The sequence below is a fragment of the Notechis scutatus genome, chromosome 2 (assembly GCF_049901735.1).
Source record: "Notechis scutatus isolate UNSWTSFEM ecotype Mainland chromosome 2, rNotScu1.2, whole genome shotgun sequence".
Taxonomy (NCBI): Eukaryota; Metazoa; Chordata; class Lepidosauria; order Squamata; family Elapidae; genus Notechis; species Notechis scutatus.
In genome coordinates, this window is record NC_142010.1 from 143,296,654 (window position 1) to 143,315,776 (window position 19,123).

The 19,123-nt window shown below is 43.4% G+C and overlaps 1 protein-coding gene across 1 annotated transcript in view; it reads right to left on the reverse strand.

The window, feature by feature from the left end:
- Positions 1–19,123, reverse strand: part of GLI1 (GLI family zinc finger 1) — a 125,761-nt gene that overhangs the window by 30,075 nt on the left and 76,563 nt on the right. The window lies entirely within an intron of this gene.

A 19,123-nucleotide genomic window follows, 5' to 3' on the forward strand; every position in this document is an offset into this window, starting at 1 on the left:
CATTGGCTAGCTCAGTCTCTCAAATTTGCTTGCCGTGAGTCTGCACTGAATTTGCTTGCAAGAAAACCTTCAGTCCTAAGGGAGGTTCGGCTGTGCTGAGCCAAAGAACTTTTAAAGACTAGCTAGAAAGCAAGATATCCAACCATTTCCTGCTTCCTAGCTAATCTAAATCTCACAACAGATGATGGTCGGAAAAAGGAAAAATAGCAATTTAGCAGGCAAGTTTACCGGGTAAGGAGTGGGCGGGGAGGGTTCCCGCGGGCCATGTGGGTGGCGCAGCCTTGTGTTTCTGTGCAGCCTGGATTAATTGCTTTGTGGGGGTGCTCTGGGGATGAGATTTCTCTGCGGCCCACCAAAATTTTGTCACGGCCCACCAGTGGGCGCGGCCCACCAATTGGCGACCGCTGTTGTAGATCATCTAGTCCAACCCCCTGCTCAAGCAGGAGACCCTAGATCAGTGATGGCTAACCTTTTTGGGCTCCTGTGCCAAAAATTGTGCACGTGATGGCACGCTCGTGCTCATTACCCAGAAGGTAATGTGCGCCCTCCCACGCCCCCTACACATGCGTGTGCAATCCCCTCCCCCATGCCTCCCCCTTACCTGCACTGTGCCTCACAGCTGATTTTCGGCTGCTTTGAGGCCTTTTTCGGCCTCCCAAAGGCTTGTGGAAGGCTTCTGCAGGCTTCTGGAGGCTTTGTAGGCCGAAATCTAGCCCCATTTAGTCATTTTCGGTATTTTAGGAAAAACTGGAAGTGACTGAACAGGGCTAGATTTCAGCCTACAAAGCTTGTAGAAGCCTGAAGAAGCCTTCCGCAAGCCTTTGGGAGGCCGAAAAAGGCCTCAAACCAGCCGAAAATCAGCTGTGAGACACGCACATGCGCAGTGAGGTAAGTTTGCCTGCAGCTCGTGTGCCGACACAAATGGCTCTGAATGCCACCTGTGGCACACGTGCCATAGGTTCGCCATCACGGCCCTAGACCATTTCTGACAAGCGGCTGTCCAGTCTCTCCTTAAGAGCCTCCAGTGATGAAGCACCCACAACTTCTGAAGGCAACCCAGATCCCTCAACAGTTGCTCTGTCTTCTTGAGGAAAAGGTGCATCACTACTTCCTCCAAGGAAAGCCTCATCATCCTCTTCCTCACGGACACATGCAGCACTTCTAACACCCAGTCCCCTGTTTCTCTCTGGCTGCCCTATACAGCACACGACAAGAGGAGCCTATTTGCTTTCACAGGTATTACACACTCAAGAGCAACCCAGATGAGCAAGCACAACACAGCTTATTGCGGAATGCTGATGCAAAGAACCTTCTGACTTCTCCAGGTTTTGTCTATGATAGGACTGACACAATTATTTTGTACTCCCAAGTACCGGAAGATTTTTGGCCAAACATGTTTGGGTGCCATGTCACTAGGAAAAACAAATCCAAACCTGCAGAGACAGAACTAATGACATTTACATGTTCAGAATTGTGGAGAGCTACAGCTACCTCTATCCCTGGTAGAACCCAATATCATCATCTAACACCAATCCCGAACCACGTTTTGGTTTTGAACACAGCTTTACCCTTATTCTTTGGGCACTTTTTTGCTTCTTCTCCCATCACATGCTCATAACAGCTTTCCTAATTAAGAGTTGCAGAGCACTCAAAACCTTGAATGCTCTTTTGTGACATTTGGATTTGCCCCAATAAAATTAGTGGATTTTGGGTAGCATGGGGCTAATAGAGCTCTCTTGGCTCTTGAATGGTTTGGTGTAACCCCAATGGTTAAGATATTTGTCCTATACAACTACAATGCATTTGTTTCCTTTGCACAAACAGGATCTTTGTGAGAATCAGCACACTGTTCTCACTCAAGGCACAAATGATGAAGCTCAAATGATCTTACTTCAGGCACATTATGTGAAGAAGGCTCCAGTGCTGGGAATGGTGGAAGGAAAGAGGAGACCAGAAGCGATGTGGATGGACTCAGGGACAGTGGCACCATTTTGTGGCAGCTTCATCACTGGAAGCTTTCAAGAAGAGACTGGCTGCCATCTGTCAAAAATGGTGTAGGGTCTGTTTGGACTAGATGACATACAAGGTCCCTTCCAACTCTGTTAATCTGTATCTGTATCTAACACCTGAAGGAGATTGTTTTGGGAGAAAATCTTATCTATGTTTGCAATAGTAGCGAATATCTGTAGCTCGGATGTAGGATGAAAGTGAAGGCTCATTCTGAGCAGTCCTGTTTCTACATTTCAGATCTATCCTCGGATTTCTAAGAAGGTGGAAAGTTGAAACCAGCTGGAGTGTTGTGTTAAGTAGAACATAGAATAACAGAGTTGGAAGGGACTTTGGGGGTCATGTAGTCCAACCTCCTGCTTGAGCAGGAGATCCGATACCATTTCAGACAAATGACTGTCCAGTCTCTTCTTGAAAACTTCCAGTGACGAAGCATCTCTCAAAGAAAACCATTCCACTGGTTGATTGTTCTCACGGTTAGGAAATTACTCCTTAGTTCTAGGTTGCTTTTCTCCTTGATTAGTTTCCTTCTATTGTTTGTCTTGCTTTTCTGGTTCTTTGGAAAATAGTTTGACCCTTCATCTTTGTGGCACCCCTCAAATATTGGAACACACCCAGCACACCTATCATATCAACCCTAGTCCTTCTTTTCATTAAACTAGACATACCCAATTCCGTACTTCATACATTTTAGTCTCCAGTTCTCTTTGTGGCTTTTTTTTTCTGCACTCTTTCTAGAGTTTCAACATCTTTTTTATATTGTGGTGGCCAAAACCGGATGCAGTATTCCAAGCGTGTTCTTACTAAGGCTTTGTAAAACGGTAGTAATACTTCACAAGATCTTGATTCTGTTTCATGATTTTTTGAGGGAGAATCAGAGGGGGGGGAAAAAAGAGATGGAAAGAAAAACGTGTAAAAGTCAAAGGACCAACAAGTACAAAAAGCAGCGGGGAGACAACACTCCCCCTTCACCCTCCCCCTTTCTTGCTTGCAAGCGTCGGAGCGCGGCTCAGAAATGTTGCCCTGCCGTTCCGCCAAATCCGGGCTCCGGGTTTTCCCGTCAGCCGAAGCCCTTCCCAGCGAGGTGGGTGTTCTCAACGCGTTTGTTATGACTTGGAAGCCGATAATGGCAGATCTTACAGACAGCTCCATTCCTCCCGCCGCGCGGCTTCGTCGGAGGAGTTGCGCGCGCCCGCCCGCCCGCCTCGAATTCAAGGGGCGGCGGGGGCGTGCGCGTTTGACTCTCTCTCGCCCCCGCCGCTACCAAACTCGACAAAGCTGACTTGGAACTGGACTCAACGCCGGAGCGTTAATGCTCGCCGGCGGTCGGAAACCATGAATCCTGGAAAGCACTGCTGGCTGAAGCGATGCGCAACCCAAAATGGGAGAAAAGTTGAGGAGGAGGAGGGTACCGTCCTCCTACAAACCCCTAGCTACTAAAGTTCCCAGACGGCGAGGTCGTGAAGGCTTAAGGAGAGATGCGAGCAGGATGCATCATCCATCCCCCTGCTGAATTGGAATCGAGACGCCTCAAAGTGATTTTTTAGGGGGGGAGAAAATGGAATTATTTCACTCCTGAGCTTGTACACAAAAGAGATTGCCTTGGGAACGTGACAGGGTTTCTAAGCCTAGGCAGATGACTTCAGTTTGGGGAGTAAGCAAACCACCCACACCGTCAGCCTCTGTACCTAAAGAGGGAACCCAAAAGTGCTTTTTCAAGAGGCAACTGGACTTTCTGGTTTTTCTTTGAAGATGTTTCACTTCTCATCCAAGAAGCTTCTTCAGAGCTGAAGAAGCTTCTTAAATGAGAAGCGAAACATCTTCAAAGAAAAACCAGAAAGTCCAGTTGCCTCTTGAAAAAGCACCTTTGGGATGACTGAGAATCTCCATAGACTCCATAAGAGAACATTAGATAGGCCTGTCAGAAAAAGAACTGTGGTCATTAAAGACGGTCCAAAAATACTTGTGTAACAATGGCAACAATAAAAACAAATGCTGCTTTAGGATTCTTTACCATGCTGGAAGACAAGTCATTAGGATCACTCCCACGTTGGAAAAGACAAACTACCTAAGAAGGACTTGCCAAAGGCAGAGCTTTTTGACTGCTGCAATTCAGGCTCTTTCCCATCTCAGTGTAGCTTTAGGGAGGAACGTTGGCTCTGTGGGGCAGACTCTGGCATTTCCAATTCAAAGGAGGATCAGGGAGCAGGTGACGGAAAAGACTTTCTCTCTCTTCTTGAGACATGGTAGCTGACAATCCCAGTCAGAGTGGAGACGGCTGGGTTAGGTGTCCAAATAGGCCGACTTGGCATACGCCTGTTTTTCCACATGCTCCTGTTTTTCGATTCACCAGTCTTCAGTCAGAAGGGCATCCCAGGATCCTTTGAAAGGCGCAAAGGAATGCTGCGGTGTGACTTCAGAAAGAGCATATCTTCCCCATCCCTCTCCAGTGAGAGAATGCCAAGCCCCGCTTATATGCAGCCAGGCCAATGGTCAATTTGAAAGGGTACAGAAAATATAGCAGGGTTTGGGAATAACATCACAAGCATTCTTCCTCCCCCCCCCCCACCTTTTTTTTTTTTTTTTAGTTGGACAGTATTTTCCAAATGGGGCCTAGAGAGGTTGCTAGAATGAGTAGGCCAGGTTTGGGGTTGATATTTAAATGATCCGGCAGGTTCCTGCCTGCCATCTATTTGAAAGGGATTCCTTGTTCCTTGAATATGGAGGGCAGTTGCCCTGCAGGGAGCAGTAATCTGTACGTGCTCGTTGATGTTACAGAAACGTTGATTTTGGTAAAGGAGCAGCGTAGCGAAGATGCAAGAAGCTGACAGTAAATGGGTATGCTGTGAAAAAGGTTTATTTTATTTACTGAGTTTCAAAGTCCACTGTATCAGCCAGAGATTTTTTTTTATTTTGGGAAGATGAAGAAAATAGAAACCAAATTATTTTGGGCAAACCTTTTTTTAAAAAGGGAACTCCTTCCAAGTGAGTAACAGATAAGTAATGCTGGCTCCAAATCTTCCCCTATCCTTCTCTCCATGCCTGTAGTAAGATAGGATGCAAGAGCAACAAGGCTAGTCGGGATTGAAATTTAACAATCAGAATTAGAATGTTGATATGCTCTTTTCTTGGCCTTTGTTTTAACCTCTCTGTTTCTGAAAGAGCTGGGATGGAGACAAGCTGGTTAAGAACAACCTTAGGTCAGGTTGAAGTTGAGGTCACCTAGGGAGAAGGAACCAGCTATTCTAACCCCAACAGACAGAAGGGCCTTAATCTTGCTCTCCACTCCTCCCAATTTGAACAATTAGAAATGCTCAGAGAAGCAGGGGTGTGAAATTGGCGGCCCACGGTCCGGATGCATCGCACGCAGGCCACGTCCACCCCAGCTCCGCAAAGGGAGAAAACATCGCAAAACGTCATGTGATGGCAACGTGATACGGCGAGTTTGATACCCGTGCTCCAAAGCAATTTCCTCTTTCTAAAATCTAACAGGACCTGGGTTTAAGATGGGTTTCAGCAGATTCATGCGTAACAGGTGTTTGGGACTAAATCGTGAGAGGCTGAGAATTAAGCCGAAGAACAAAACATCTGGAAAGCATCTTGCCCACTATTGATCTAAACTCAAATAATGAAGGAGGGCATATTTGTGCTTCCCTGCATGTGTTATCCAGAAGCCAGTAGGCTGAAACTGAAACCCAAAGAACTTTCAGTGAGACGGCCATCCAGGCTACTGCGAAGGTCACATTGAAATGGTGTAAATCTTAAGAGAGCACGTCCTTATTTTACCTTTCAAATCTTGAAGCTCTTCCTGTACAGTCAGGGCATCGGTGAAGGTGAATGGGTAGGAGTCCATTCAGACTGAGGTGATAGCTAGCCATAAAAGAATATGGCCTTTAACTCCAGATTAAAGTCTGTAGCCTAGAACTCTAATTCTGCACTTCTGATAGGTCAATCTGATTTTCCATAGTTAGAACGTCCAGATCCAAGCTGTAAAAAACTGGGCAACTTCTCAATGGCAGCAAAGGGATAAAAAGAATATTCTTTGTTATCTTTTAATGGCCATACATATGTGATTGCCACACTTTAGCCTTGGACACCCTAAGTTAATTTGTGTGTGCAACTGAACAGCAGACAGACTTGAGCAGACATGAAAGACAAAGCTTTTCAACGCAAACAAAGTCTTCTTAATCTTGGCACCCTGTAGGTATGTGGACTTCCATAACCAGAATCTCCACCCCTGAATGTAACCGATTACGATTGTCTCTTATTAGTTTTTCTTGCAACTCATGAGGTAGCCTCGAATCAAATCTTTATTATAGTCATGGATCAGCAGGGTGAGATAGACCCGAGTAAATAATCTTATAAAACATTTGAAAACATGTTATTCTTTTATCCCACCTTGTTATATGTATAAAACACAGCTACTGAATATTACCACTATTATTAATAATAATAATACTAACGTTAGGAAGAGTCACCATGGCCTGAAGATATACACAGACTATAACAGATAAGAAGACTCCATTACTTCACTTTAGTCTCTATCTCATGGTGATTTTGGTTCAACAAATCAGAACTCTCTTTCAGAATTTAAATGTCACAAGAAAGTATGCTTAGTTTCAACCGGCTGAGAAAGAAGATGCGTCTGAGTTCCAAGTTCGTTCAAGACATTTTAAAATCATGTCTGAAATAAACCTAATTAGGTAGCCTAGTATGTTCTGACAAAGCAATGCGTTCCTGTCAGTGGTAGTATTCTACTGGTTCGGCCCGGTTCTGCCGAGCCGATAGCGGCAATGAGCAGCAGAGACTAAACCAGTTCTCTTCGCTGCTCTGCTGTTGGGCCCACCCGCCCAACCGGGCTCCCATACTCACCTCTATCCTCTGAATTTGAAGTGCAGCTGCTTTGCGCGGCACAGAATAGTGCTGTGCGGCAGCTGCTGAAGCAACCAGGATTGTGCAGGCTTGCAGGAGGTGAGTTAGAACCAGGGGTGGGATTCTACCAGTTCGCACCTATTCGCTACAACCGGTTGTTAACATTCTAATCTAAGCAGTTCGGAGAACCGGTTGTTAGAAGAAATTACTGGCCTAATCCTGTAAGGAAGGCAGGAAGGAAATATTCTGGTGTTGCTTACAGAAACTGCCTCTACGTTAACCCTTATTACATTCTTGGCAGGACTAGACTTCCTGTCTCAGGAACTTCTCTCGAGGTTTTCTTCCCCTCCTTTGCTGGTACTTTGCTTGTGTGGAGTGACCATTCAAAGTTACAATGGCACTGAAAAAAGTGACTTATGACCATTTTTCACACTTATGACTGTTGCAGCATCCCCACAGTCACGAGAGGCCAGGCGAGGAGATGCGTGCCTCAATGTGAGTGATATTGAGTTAGCCACACCCAGCTAACAACATGACCACCAAGCCATGTCCACCAACTAAGCCAACGCCCACAGAACCAGTTGTTAAAATTTTTGAATCCCACCCCTGATTAGAACGCCTCTGTGCCTGCGCAAAGTGTGCGTTTGGCATGCGCATGCACGCAAAGTGTGTGCACGCGCGCAAAGCACGCCCACCAAGTCACGCCCACTGAACTGGTGGTAAAAATACAGTATTTGAATCCCACCACTGGGTCCTGTGATTTCAAGCAACGAGTTGATACAATGAGTTGTACCAACTGGTTCTTAAAATCCTTCCAACTAGATATTTTAAATAGTCATGAGGTGGACTCAAATCAAATCTTTATTATACTCATAGAGAGTGAGGTAGATTTACATAGTTTATTTTTTTAAAAACACTCTTGCCTCCAATCAACCATTCTGGTATGTTGGTTTATTTATTCTATTTGTGTTTTACTGAATGATTAAAGACAGAGATTTGATCTTGGGTAGAAAGAATGTGTCTTACTGTTGAAATTCACTTCTTTAACTACTATGTTTAGTAGCATTTCTCTTTCCTATGGCTAAACATGTTCACAACTTATTTGGATATAGAATGCCAATCTATTAAAAAAATATAGAAATAGTCTTTTTAATTTATCTAGCTCACACTAATGTCTTATCTGTTCTGTTCAAGAGAGGTTTAATCTAGAATTTTCACAACCATGGAGTCCAAAAGTGCCAGTGAGTGAAACAGAAACAAAGTACTGAGACTACTGCTAAGTGATGGCCTCTTCTCCAACAAATTTGCATGCCCTGACAAGCCTTGGCAGACAAAAGTGTAGATTCTTTTTGTAATAACCAATTAAAGCAGGTGATCTGATCTTAGTTAATAGAGTTGGATCTCAGGAGGGAAAATCCACTAACCACAAATATGGGACATATTTGTGTGAGGTGGCCTATTCAAGGATGAAAGGAACGAGATCTGTGAAATTTGGGATCATATTTCACTTCAACTAAGGACCTGCTATAGCAGGGGTGTCAAACTCAATTTCATTGAAAGCCACATCAGGGTTGTGTGGGCGTGGTGGGCGTGGTCAGCTCAATGTCACTCATGGTGGGGGCACCTCTGGTGGCCAAGTGCTAAGGCAGACTCTCCCTCCCTCTCCTTACAATCTTCCTTCTTTCCTTCCTTCCTTCCTCCCCCACCACCAAGCTCCATTTTTACTGGCAGAGGCACTATGGGCTGGTCCTTTGCCGTTTCCAAGGTGGCCCCATGGACCAGATCTAAGCACCTGATGGGCTGAATCCGGTCCATGGGCCTTGAGTTTGACATCCCTGTACTATAAGATCTTATGAAAGTCATTTACCCAAGATTTTAATTTTCCAGCTGTAAAATGAGAGTAGTAAGGAACTACTGGACAAAACTAAAATTATAAACCAAGGTCGTAATGATGGAAGACAGTAAATTAGAAATTAAAAGTAGTTCATTACTGCTATCCTTTTCCATGTCAGCAGCTCCAAATCTTTAAGGCAGATATTCAAGAGAGTATCTGATGTATCAGGAAGCGATACTTTTTGAATTTCAGCCTGCCATATCGTCCTTGCATCAAAACAGAGACAGTGTCTCTGTGCAGTGTCATATAATTATAAGTGGTCATGACTATGGACCACATTCCACAATAGTGTGTAATGAATATATTCTTTTTAAAAAAAATGAACACAGCATCATTATAAATCAAGTTTAAAATGTACATAATATTTTCAGCAGTTTTGATTAGGGAACTGGAGGCTAAAACATATAAAGAACAGTTGCTGGACCTGAGTATGTCTAGTTTGATGAAAAGAAGGGCTAAGGGTGACATGATAGCAGTGTTGCAGTATCTCAGGGGCTGCCACAAAGAAGAAGGAGTCAATCTATTCTCCAAAGCACCTGAGGGCAGGACAAGAAGCAATGGGTGGGAACTAATCAAGGAGAGAAGCAACTAAGGAAAAATTTCCTGACAGAACAATTAATCAGTGGAACAATGTGCCTCCAGAAGTTGTGAATACTCCAACACTGGAAGATTTTAAGAAGAGAATGGATAAACCGTTGTCTGAAATGCTATAGGGTTTCCCGCCTAAGCAGGGGGTTGGACTAGAAGACCTCCAAGGTCCCTTCCAACTCTGTTAGCTTTTAACAATTGTAGTCCTCTGGGCTAATCTGGCCCCTGCTCATTTTCAAATACGGTCACAAAAAAACTCACAGACAAAATTACTGCAGGTTTCAGAATGAAGGTGTTACCACCAGACTTCCCCCTTACCTCCAATTGTCCCTTTCCAAAAATTAGAGACTGGCCTCTGCAAGGAACCTTATATTATTGTTCTCATATATGCATCCGGATGGAGACTGGAAACAATAATTGGGGGGACGGGGAGTCTGATGCTGGAGGTGCATATGTAAATTTTCTCTTTTGAGGGAATTGAGAAATAGCAACTGATTGCTAAAACTGCAATAGGAGGAGACCAGGGTTAAAGCTGCAGCCTGTTTTAAGAGAAGATGTTCCACTGTAGCACAATCAGTGAAGGACTTTGGTCACCACTGGAGGAAAATGAGTACCAATGGCACCTTCCCTTCGTTCTTTCCTTCTTTAATGGGCAAGCCAGTGCGCAAAGTGCAACCGGAGACCTGGGTTCAGATTTCCCATTCCACCAAGAGAGTTCTACCACCAGTAGATAGGAAACATATGATGATCTCATTCTCTTGAGTTCTCATTGCTTAGACTTACTGGGTGGCCTTGGGCAAGCCTTGTTGGTTGCCTACAATTTTGCTGGCAAGGTTCCTGTAACTCTTTGCAGCTGCGTGACAAGACTTTCCACTCATCTGAAAGCAGCTGAAAGCATCAGAGTATGGTAGAAGAAGAAAAAAGGAAGAAAAAAAAAAAAGCGTTGACAACCCTATCTGTTGTTTTCAGTTATTCATCTGTAGGAAACGTAAAAAGGAATGTGGGAGAGCTGTGATGGACGTGCAGTATAATGACTGCAAAAGCCCTCTGTTTCCACCAAAGTTGTCATGCAGTGCTCTGCACGTTTGCCTATATCCATAGCTAGATAGTGGGAACTGTAGATGAAGGTGTGGCTTTCTAGCTAGATTTTTCCCCTCCATCCCCGGTAACAAATGAGTGCGTCTATCCTCTTTTTGCTTCTGTCACTACCTCATTCTACTGTGAGCATTCTCACTTGGTCACTCAAATCTGGAGATTTACTGAATTTGGATCGCACTTGGAATCGTTCTCTCACTTGCAGTAGGTGGGGGCACCTACCATTTCCATTTCAGAAAGCTAAGCGGGGTTGCACTGATTAGTATTTGAATAATAAAAAAGTTGCTATGGGCTCGATGGAAAAGTTTGGAAAAAAAATCCCAGAAGGCAATGAAACCATTTCCATAACATGGCCAAGAAAATTGCCTGGGTGGGTCCATGAAATCATTAGAAGTCAAACTTGATTCAAAAGGATATCTTCCTTCCTTCCTTCCTTCCTTCCTTCCTTCCTTCCTTCCTTCCTTCCTTCCTTCCTTCCTTCCTAATACTCCTCCTATTTTCCACACAACCATCACCCCGTGAGGTAGGTTGGGCTGGGAGAGAGAGAGATTGACTGACCCAATCACCCAGCTGTCTTTCATGCCTAAGGCAGGACTGGAACTCCCAGACTCATGCATTTTAGCCTAGTGCCTCAAACACTAGACCAAACTGCCTCCCACTTTATAAAAAGCAAAAGGCACCCCTTGCTAGTATTATCATTTTTATGTTATCAAAATAAGATTTTCTGACCCAGAGAACTATGCAGGTTGGCTATCCTACTTGGAAACATCTGAGTGTTGGCCTCTGGCAACATGACAAGCAGATTTGAGAACACCAGCCAATTTTATTTTGTATCCCAAGCCCCAAATTCTCTCACATTTTAATGGGCCTGATCCCATATATTTGTACACAGAATGGCAGTTGCTGCCTTTAATAGATTTGCACAGTGCTGGACTTGCTTCCCTAAATGGGCTGATGTAGCCACGTGTACTGTTAAAGAATAAAAATGTTTATGCACAATGGCTAGCAAGTACAGGTACAAATAGTGGGGTATACACTGCTAATTATAATGTAGAAAATGCATTATTTTTCAGCTGTTGGACAGTATTACTTGGTCTGTTGTCTGGATATGCTTGTGTGTTTTTAGGGGGCAGGCAATTTTGACAGATGGGGTGTGTTTGGGGATTGTGTGTGTGTGTGCATGTTGGGTCTGGTCTCTGAGCGTTATGTGAATTTCATTGTGTATACTGTGTATATATGTACAATGACAATAAAGTATTATTTTCATTATCATCATTATTATTATTCTCACCTGTATAATTGTGACCAGATTGCAAAGATGCGTGCACACTCAGAATGCAAAATTCCAATATTTTTCCTTGATCCCTCACTCTTTAAACGGTGATACACATGTGCCTTCCAGTCTCCTCACGCATGCATGCTGAAAACAATGTGGAGTTACCGAGCCAACCCAACATGTGTCTATGAACACAAGTTGTTTCGTGTCTCTTCTGACTTCAAGCCCACCATGGTCTTATGCAGGGATTTCATTCTGCTTAGCGCTAAATGCCCAAAGACTTCACCCTGGGGAGCTGCACTCTCCGAGCAGGTTGCGTTCCTCTCGGGATCTGAGAAATCTCTGAGGAGATTTATGTCACAGATCATCAGGCCGGGGGATCCCCGAATAGGTGAAATGCCACCCAGAAGGACATTAGCCCCCCCCCCCCCAACCCAAAGGCTATTAGTTCCAGTCTTGCAAGTAAGGCAGGCTGAAAACAAGATGTGCTGTTCACATGGGCTGCAATAGAAAGAGGGTCTTGCTGGAGTGTCACTGGGTGCCATGAGGCAGGCCAGCCTAGCTGCAGCAGGGAAGGGTGATGAGAGGGGCTATGGCTGGAATGAGAGCTCCCTTGTCTGGTGGTTAAAAAAAAAAAAAAAAGGAGGGGTGGGAATAGAAAACTAGAGGGGAAGAAAGGTAAGGTGGGGAAATGAGAACCGGCTGACTAAGAAGGATGAAGTGAGGGGGGAGGCTTGCCTGTGTGTGGCATTTGGAAGTGTCTCCCTCCCCTCCCCTCCCCCCTTCCCGTCACTTCTTCCAAAGGGGAATGAGACAGAGAGGAACCCCCGCCCACCAACCCCACCACACACACCCTCCCGGGGGGGGGAGGGGAAAGAGACGGAACCCTTTCGCCCCGCTGGGAGAAATGGGATTCATTGCTAGTAAGAGAAGGGACGGGACCTTCCGCTCGAGTTCCTCCTTTCAGAGCTCATCTCTTCCCATTGTTGGGATGTCACTCAGGAAGAATACACGGAGGGGGCACTGGGAGGGGGCAAGAAGGGGCGCTCGGAGGGTGCTGGGAAGGGTCGGGAGCACAAGGCAGCGAAGCAGATATATAGGGACGAGGGCCAAGGAAGGGCCGCTGTCCTTTTTCCTGCCCCAAAGAATCGGGCAGGGTTGAAGGCTGGGCAGGAGATTCTTGAGGATTCTCCTATCTTTTTTTTTTTTTTTGCCCACAATCTGGGGGTTAACAGATGTTTTGAGATCTGCACTGTTTTTTTTTTTTTTAAATACACACACACACTCACACTTTATGGAAGAGCATAATGATCGGAGTCCAGCTGGATTAAATCAAGGGCCTGTACAACCCAACATCCTGTTGCCAAACCCAGCAAGCTAAAGGCTTCTAAGAGGCCGATAAGATCGGGCAAGAAAGCAATTACCCTCCCCAACTTTTTTCCCCTTAGTGACTGGGACTCGGTGACTGCCAGATAACATGGAGGTTCAGTTTTAACATGGAAACCATTTATGTCCTGTGGCTGACACCTGTTGGCAAACTGACCCAATATTTTCTTCAGCCGTCAGAGTCATATTACACATTACATTAAATCTGTAGTGTGTAGCTTTCTGGGTGTTTTGTTTCGCTTGAAAGTAAGTGTAGGAAGAGGAGGAGGAGGTGGTGGAAACCCAGATTGGAGCTGCAACCTCTCTCTCTCTTTCTCTCTCTGGTTAGGGTGGTGGTGGTTTCATTCTTCTTTTCTTAGCCACAATTACTCAAAAATTACTCCCTGCATGCAGCAATTATAGCTAGTAAAAAAATGTTCCCACTGGCACTGAAGAGGGAATGATTTCCAGGGAAACACAACATAGCCAAGAGGGTGGGATTAAATATTTCTATATCCTTGGCTGATTTCAGGAACGAATACTTGCTTAATACTTGGAGGGGAGACCACCTGGGGATTCCAGAACTTTTGGACTAGACTGGAAAGTCAAAACACCTCTCGGGAGAAACAGCGGCAAACCACGACTGTATTTGTGCCCAGAAAATTGCAGAGGTTCTGTTACCAGGAGCCGAGCTTGATTTAAGAGAGGGAGAAAAAAAATAATCTGGATCTTGCCCTTGCCTTGCTCTTTACAGTGGCCAGGAAGAGGCATTTAGGGAATGCACAAGTACAAGTAATCCTCGACTTATAACCATTCCTTTACTGACTATTTGAAATCACAACTGCACTGGAAAAAGTGACTTACAATTGGCTTTCGCACTTGCAATTGTCTCAGCATCCCACAGTCATGTGATTAAAATTTGGGTGCTTGGACACTGGCATGTTGTAGCATGACAGTTGTAGCATCCCAGGGTCATGTGATCGCCACATGCAACTTTCCCACCCAGCTTCCAACAAATTCAGCGGAGAAAGCTGGATTCACTTAATGGCCACTTAACGACTTGCAATGGTTTGCTTACCAATCGCGGCAGGAAAGGTTGTCAAATCGGACATAACAATGACCTTGCTTAACAATAGAAATTCTTATCCCAGTTGTGATCATAAATCAAGGGCTATTTTCATGGACAGAGGGGCACTCTCAACAGCACACCAACATTTCATTGACCTTTCCATTATAACTTCCAAACTTCTTTCCTGATCAATCATTTTCAGCTCAAGGGTTACATATAAATTTTGTAATTTGAAGTAACATGCATCCCTTTATAATCATGAGTGGTAAGGAAATAGCATAAAAAAAGCAAATAACCATCCAAATTCTTCTGGTACTATTTCATTCTCCCTTTTAAGCAGAGGTGGTATTCAGCAGATTCTGACCAGTTCTGGAGAACCGGTAGTGGAAATTTTTAGTTCGGAGAACTGGCAAATATCACCTCTGACTGGCCTCGCCCCCATCTATTCTCTGCTTCCTGAGTCCCAGCTGATTGGCTCGATCTTCTTTTGTTGCCTTGCATAGGAGAACGGAGCTGGAAAGCAGGTTAGTGGGGTGGGGAGGGAATGGGATTTTGCAGTAACCTTCCCCCAGGAGTGGGGTGGGAATGGAGATTTTACAGTATCCTTCCCCTGCCACACCCACTAAGCCATGCTCACCAAGCCACACCACGCCCACCAAGCCATGCCCACCAAACCGGTAGTAAAAAAATTTGAATCCCACCACTGCTTCTAACCCACAGTGCTTGCCACTAACAATCCCAAAAAGAATACACCAGTGTCAGACTTACTCCTGCAGGTTGTTCTAAACAATAAAGCTATCCTTTTAATCCTTTGCTGTAAAAAAAGTATTTAGAGGGGAATAAGAAAGTCAACTCCTAGACGTGATACTGTGAAAACATTGAATAAATGCAGAAACCAACTTTCAAGCGCACACTGAAAATCTCAGTTCTTTTTAATTATTTTCAAACAGTCAAATGTTAAATGCATATTACTAGTGTGTAAATTAAAGTACTGACGGGTGAGCAATGCTTGGTGCAAATCACGGAAAGGCAGAACATTTTTTTGAAGACTGGGAATGTACTTCAGGTGATCTGGTCCGCTTTCTGCTATGCTGCTGATAGGAGGAAATGTAACTTTTGCAAGACAATGAGAAAATATTATGAGATTATTTGTACTACTGCTCGTTAATAAAATGGTAATTTTATCATCTAATAGTTTCCCTAATATGGTACCCTCTGGAATTGCCAGACAATGCAGCCTTTGGCTAGACTGACTAGGTAAGACAGGAATTTAATTCTCGCACTTCTGGATAGTATAACAAAGCCGGAGAAGGCTGCTGTTAAATTTAGCTATAGATTGTTTTTGCTTTTATGCATCACATTTCCATTTATCTCTGATCAGTACATGTAACATCCTGCACAGAATTAACTACTGTAGTTCTGTTAGGGATACTATGAATATGAAAGGTGTTCTGGTGTAGTTGAATTAAAAATGCATGAGGTTTTCCACCCCCTCTAATTCAGCAGCTGTGACACAACTTATTTGTATTTAAAAAGTGAAAATCCAAATAACCAAAAAGAAATACGTGGGACTATATTCCCTGCCCATTCCTCTTTTTCTACCAAACAGCTGTTCCGCAGGATTATTTTCACTGTTCAAAAAAACCTCTGTGCATGCTCTTATTGTCTCACAATCTGTTAGTGAAAGGAACAATTGACAAGATTACTTCGACAGGGAAGCAACACTGAAAATGGGCATTTGCTCTGACTTTACATATCTGTTTGGCCACGCAATGAATAAGGCCTTCCATTACAACAGCTAAGTATATAAGGAATGGAAAATTTAGCATCCTTTTTCCATCTTCTGTATATTTCTTGAGATGAATGAAGTTTGGAAAACTAAGAACAGTACAACAAAAAACATTTCTTGCCTTCCTTATTTATTGCTTTTTCAAGAGAGCCTCAAGGCAATGTTTATTACTTTAAAAAAAACCTAGAAAGCCATAACGATCATATTTAAAGTTTGATTTTTAAAGATAACATTATTTAGTACATATGGTCTAATCAAGCACATAGGAAATTAAAAGAACAGACACTTGAAAAATGAATAATAGAGGCTTGCAGTCCCAGACGTGACTGATATTTCAGATTAATATATGAAAATTTTCAGTCACACTCATTTCTGATGTCTGGCCTCGTACACAAATCACACCTACCAATTTTTCTAGCTATACTTACCATTTCTGTCATTTCTTCTAATCTCCATTTCATCAAGCTGAACCATCCCTTCAAGGCTGATGCTCCTTTCCCATTGGCTGTTGAAAATAAAAGTCTTCTTTGTGTTGAGTGCAAAAACTCACAACTTCATAAATGTGGCTATGTAGATTTCTTGGTGGTACTATGGAAATGTTTTGCCATTGGGATGGTTTTTCAATTTCCTGCTGTCGTTAACAATCCTGCTATTCCCTGGTGGTCCCCACCTGAGTATAAAACAGGCCTGATCCTGCTTAGCTTGTAAACCCAGACAAGATCAGTCAGTCAGAGGCTGCCACAGGCTAAGATGATTTGCTTTAACCAACAATATTATATCTTTGGGTACCCTGACTTCTATTTGTAGAATGGATTCTTCGACCAGACTTGAATTTTAAAGGTTAAAGTTGGATTGGGCTGAAGAGGAAGGAAGGAAGGAAGGAAGGAAGGAAGGAAGGAAGGAAGGAAGGAAGGAAGGAAGGAAGGAAGGAAGGAAGGAAGGAAGGAAGGATCTATTTTGGAATTCTGTTTGATCTCAATGCTCCTTGACATTAAGAGAAACTAACCGCTTCCAAAATATCTTCATTCACCAAATCCTTTATATTAATATAATACAGTATTGATCAGGATATATTATTTACCATCCCGGAGGATTACCATTTTGACATAAGCTCAGCAGTTCCAATTATCCTAATAGTGACATCAGGAGATACAAGGTACCCTGCTAAGGTCATACTTTTTAGCTAGACTGAATGGTGAGAGGGAAACTAAAGGTAATCCATCATTTGGGTGAGAGGAGAAATTTCCAGATAGGAAGGAAGGCAACCACCTAGAGTAGGGGTGTCAAACTCAAGGCCTGTGGGCCGGATCCAACCCACGGGGTGCTTAGATGTGGCCTACGGGACCAGCTCACTGTGTCTCTGCCAGACAAAACGGGCCGCAGGGGGCCTCACATAGTCCCCCGTGGCCCATTTTCAGCTGGCAAAATGTTGCAAGAGGCTGTGGAGGCTGAAAACAGGATACCGGGGTCCATGTGAGGCCCCCATGCCCCATTTTGGCTGGAAGGGTGTTGCAAGAGTCGTCCGTCCCATCTCCCCCCTCCTTGCCCTCTCCCCCCAGCCAGCCCGCAGAGGACAGCTACAATGCTGATCTGGTTCTCAAAGAAATCTGTTTTGACATCTCTGACTTAGAGGGAACTTCAGAATTAAATCCAGAAAAAGGCAAAGCCAATCTGCTTCTCTACTGTTGTTCCCAAAACCTTATTGGGGAGATGGATGAAATATTTAGACAAATTTAAAAACCTGGTGATGAGATCCCAACAGCCCCTTCCACTGGAAACACCCCCCTGGTTACTAAGGAAGGGGATTTAATTTCCACAAATAGATCTGGAAGGACATCCATGGCTACCTATAAGACACACCGAAGTTTGCTCACAGATAATTCCTGTATTAAAAGTGTAAGGAAACCATACCGTTGAACACAGTGCTGGGATTCAATTTTTTTTACTACTGGTTCTGTGGGTGTGGTTTAGTGGGCGTGGCAGGGGAAGGATACTGTAAAATCTCCAGTCAGAGGTGGTATTTGCCAGTTCTCCGAACTACTCAAAATTTCCGCTACCGGTTCTCCAAAACTGGTCAGAACCTGCTGAATACCACCTCTGGTTGAACAAAATAAAAGAAGCATGAATCAAAGAGAACTTTAACTTGCTGAAATAGGAATGAAAAACACTTAATTGGAATTGGAAGACTTGGATAAATTTGGAGGAATCAGAATTAGTCACTTTAATTTAGATTATTATATAATTGGGCATGAGTGGCAACTTGTTTGCTGTTACGACCGGTGGCCAAGTGTCTCACGATCACGTGATTGTCATTTGCAAGGTTTTTCAGAACAAGCTATCATCATAGATAGTGAAAGATAGAAAGTTTTAAACACCACAAAGGACCTCTTAGTTGAAATGCTAACTTCCGTTTCATTTATTAAAATACTGTACCGTTAATGACCTATCACTTAAATTTCTGAATTTTTTTTGACACTGGTCTGCACAGAGTCAGAAAATGCATATTTTCTTCCTTTTCAGATCTTCAGATCAAATTTTAAAAGAAAGTCCATTATTCCACTAGAATATTGATATTTCTACCTGTAAAATAAAATGATTGGAATTTATATTTATAGAACTATAGCCAGAACAATTCTAGGGGCCAAAGGCAGAACCTTTGCCTAGGTTTTTTTTCACCCCATCTCTGAAAAGGATGCAAATAGATTTCATTTTGTTTTGGTTTCCTATGAATGCAGTCTGATAATTACTAATGCAAATGTATTTGTCAAGCTAACAAGTTACTTGTATCTGCTAAATTGGATTGAAAATTGAAGTAAATTGTACTAAAATTATTTTAGCTGAAGCTACTTATCTAGGTAAATAATCTTATCTAGTGAAAATTTACTTATCTAGTAACAGCAAATGAAGAAATCAGCAAGTAAAGAATTTATTGTTATACAATTCATGTATGTAAAGTCTCCTTCCAATCAAATTCAACTCAGGTGACTACATGAACATGTCCATGAAGTCTTCTTGCCATATCACAAGAGGAGCCTCACCATTTTCTTCTTCAGGAAACTGTTCTAACTTGCACCCTTGGTATTTCTTGGAAGTCCCAGGACTAACCAAGTCCAACACTCCTGAGCTGTTCAAGATCAGCCAAGGTCTTATAACAAAACAAATAGTTTT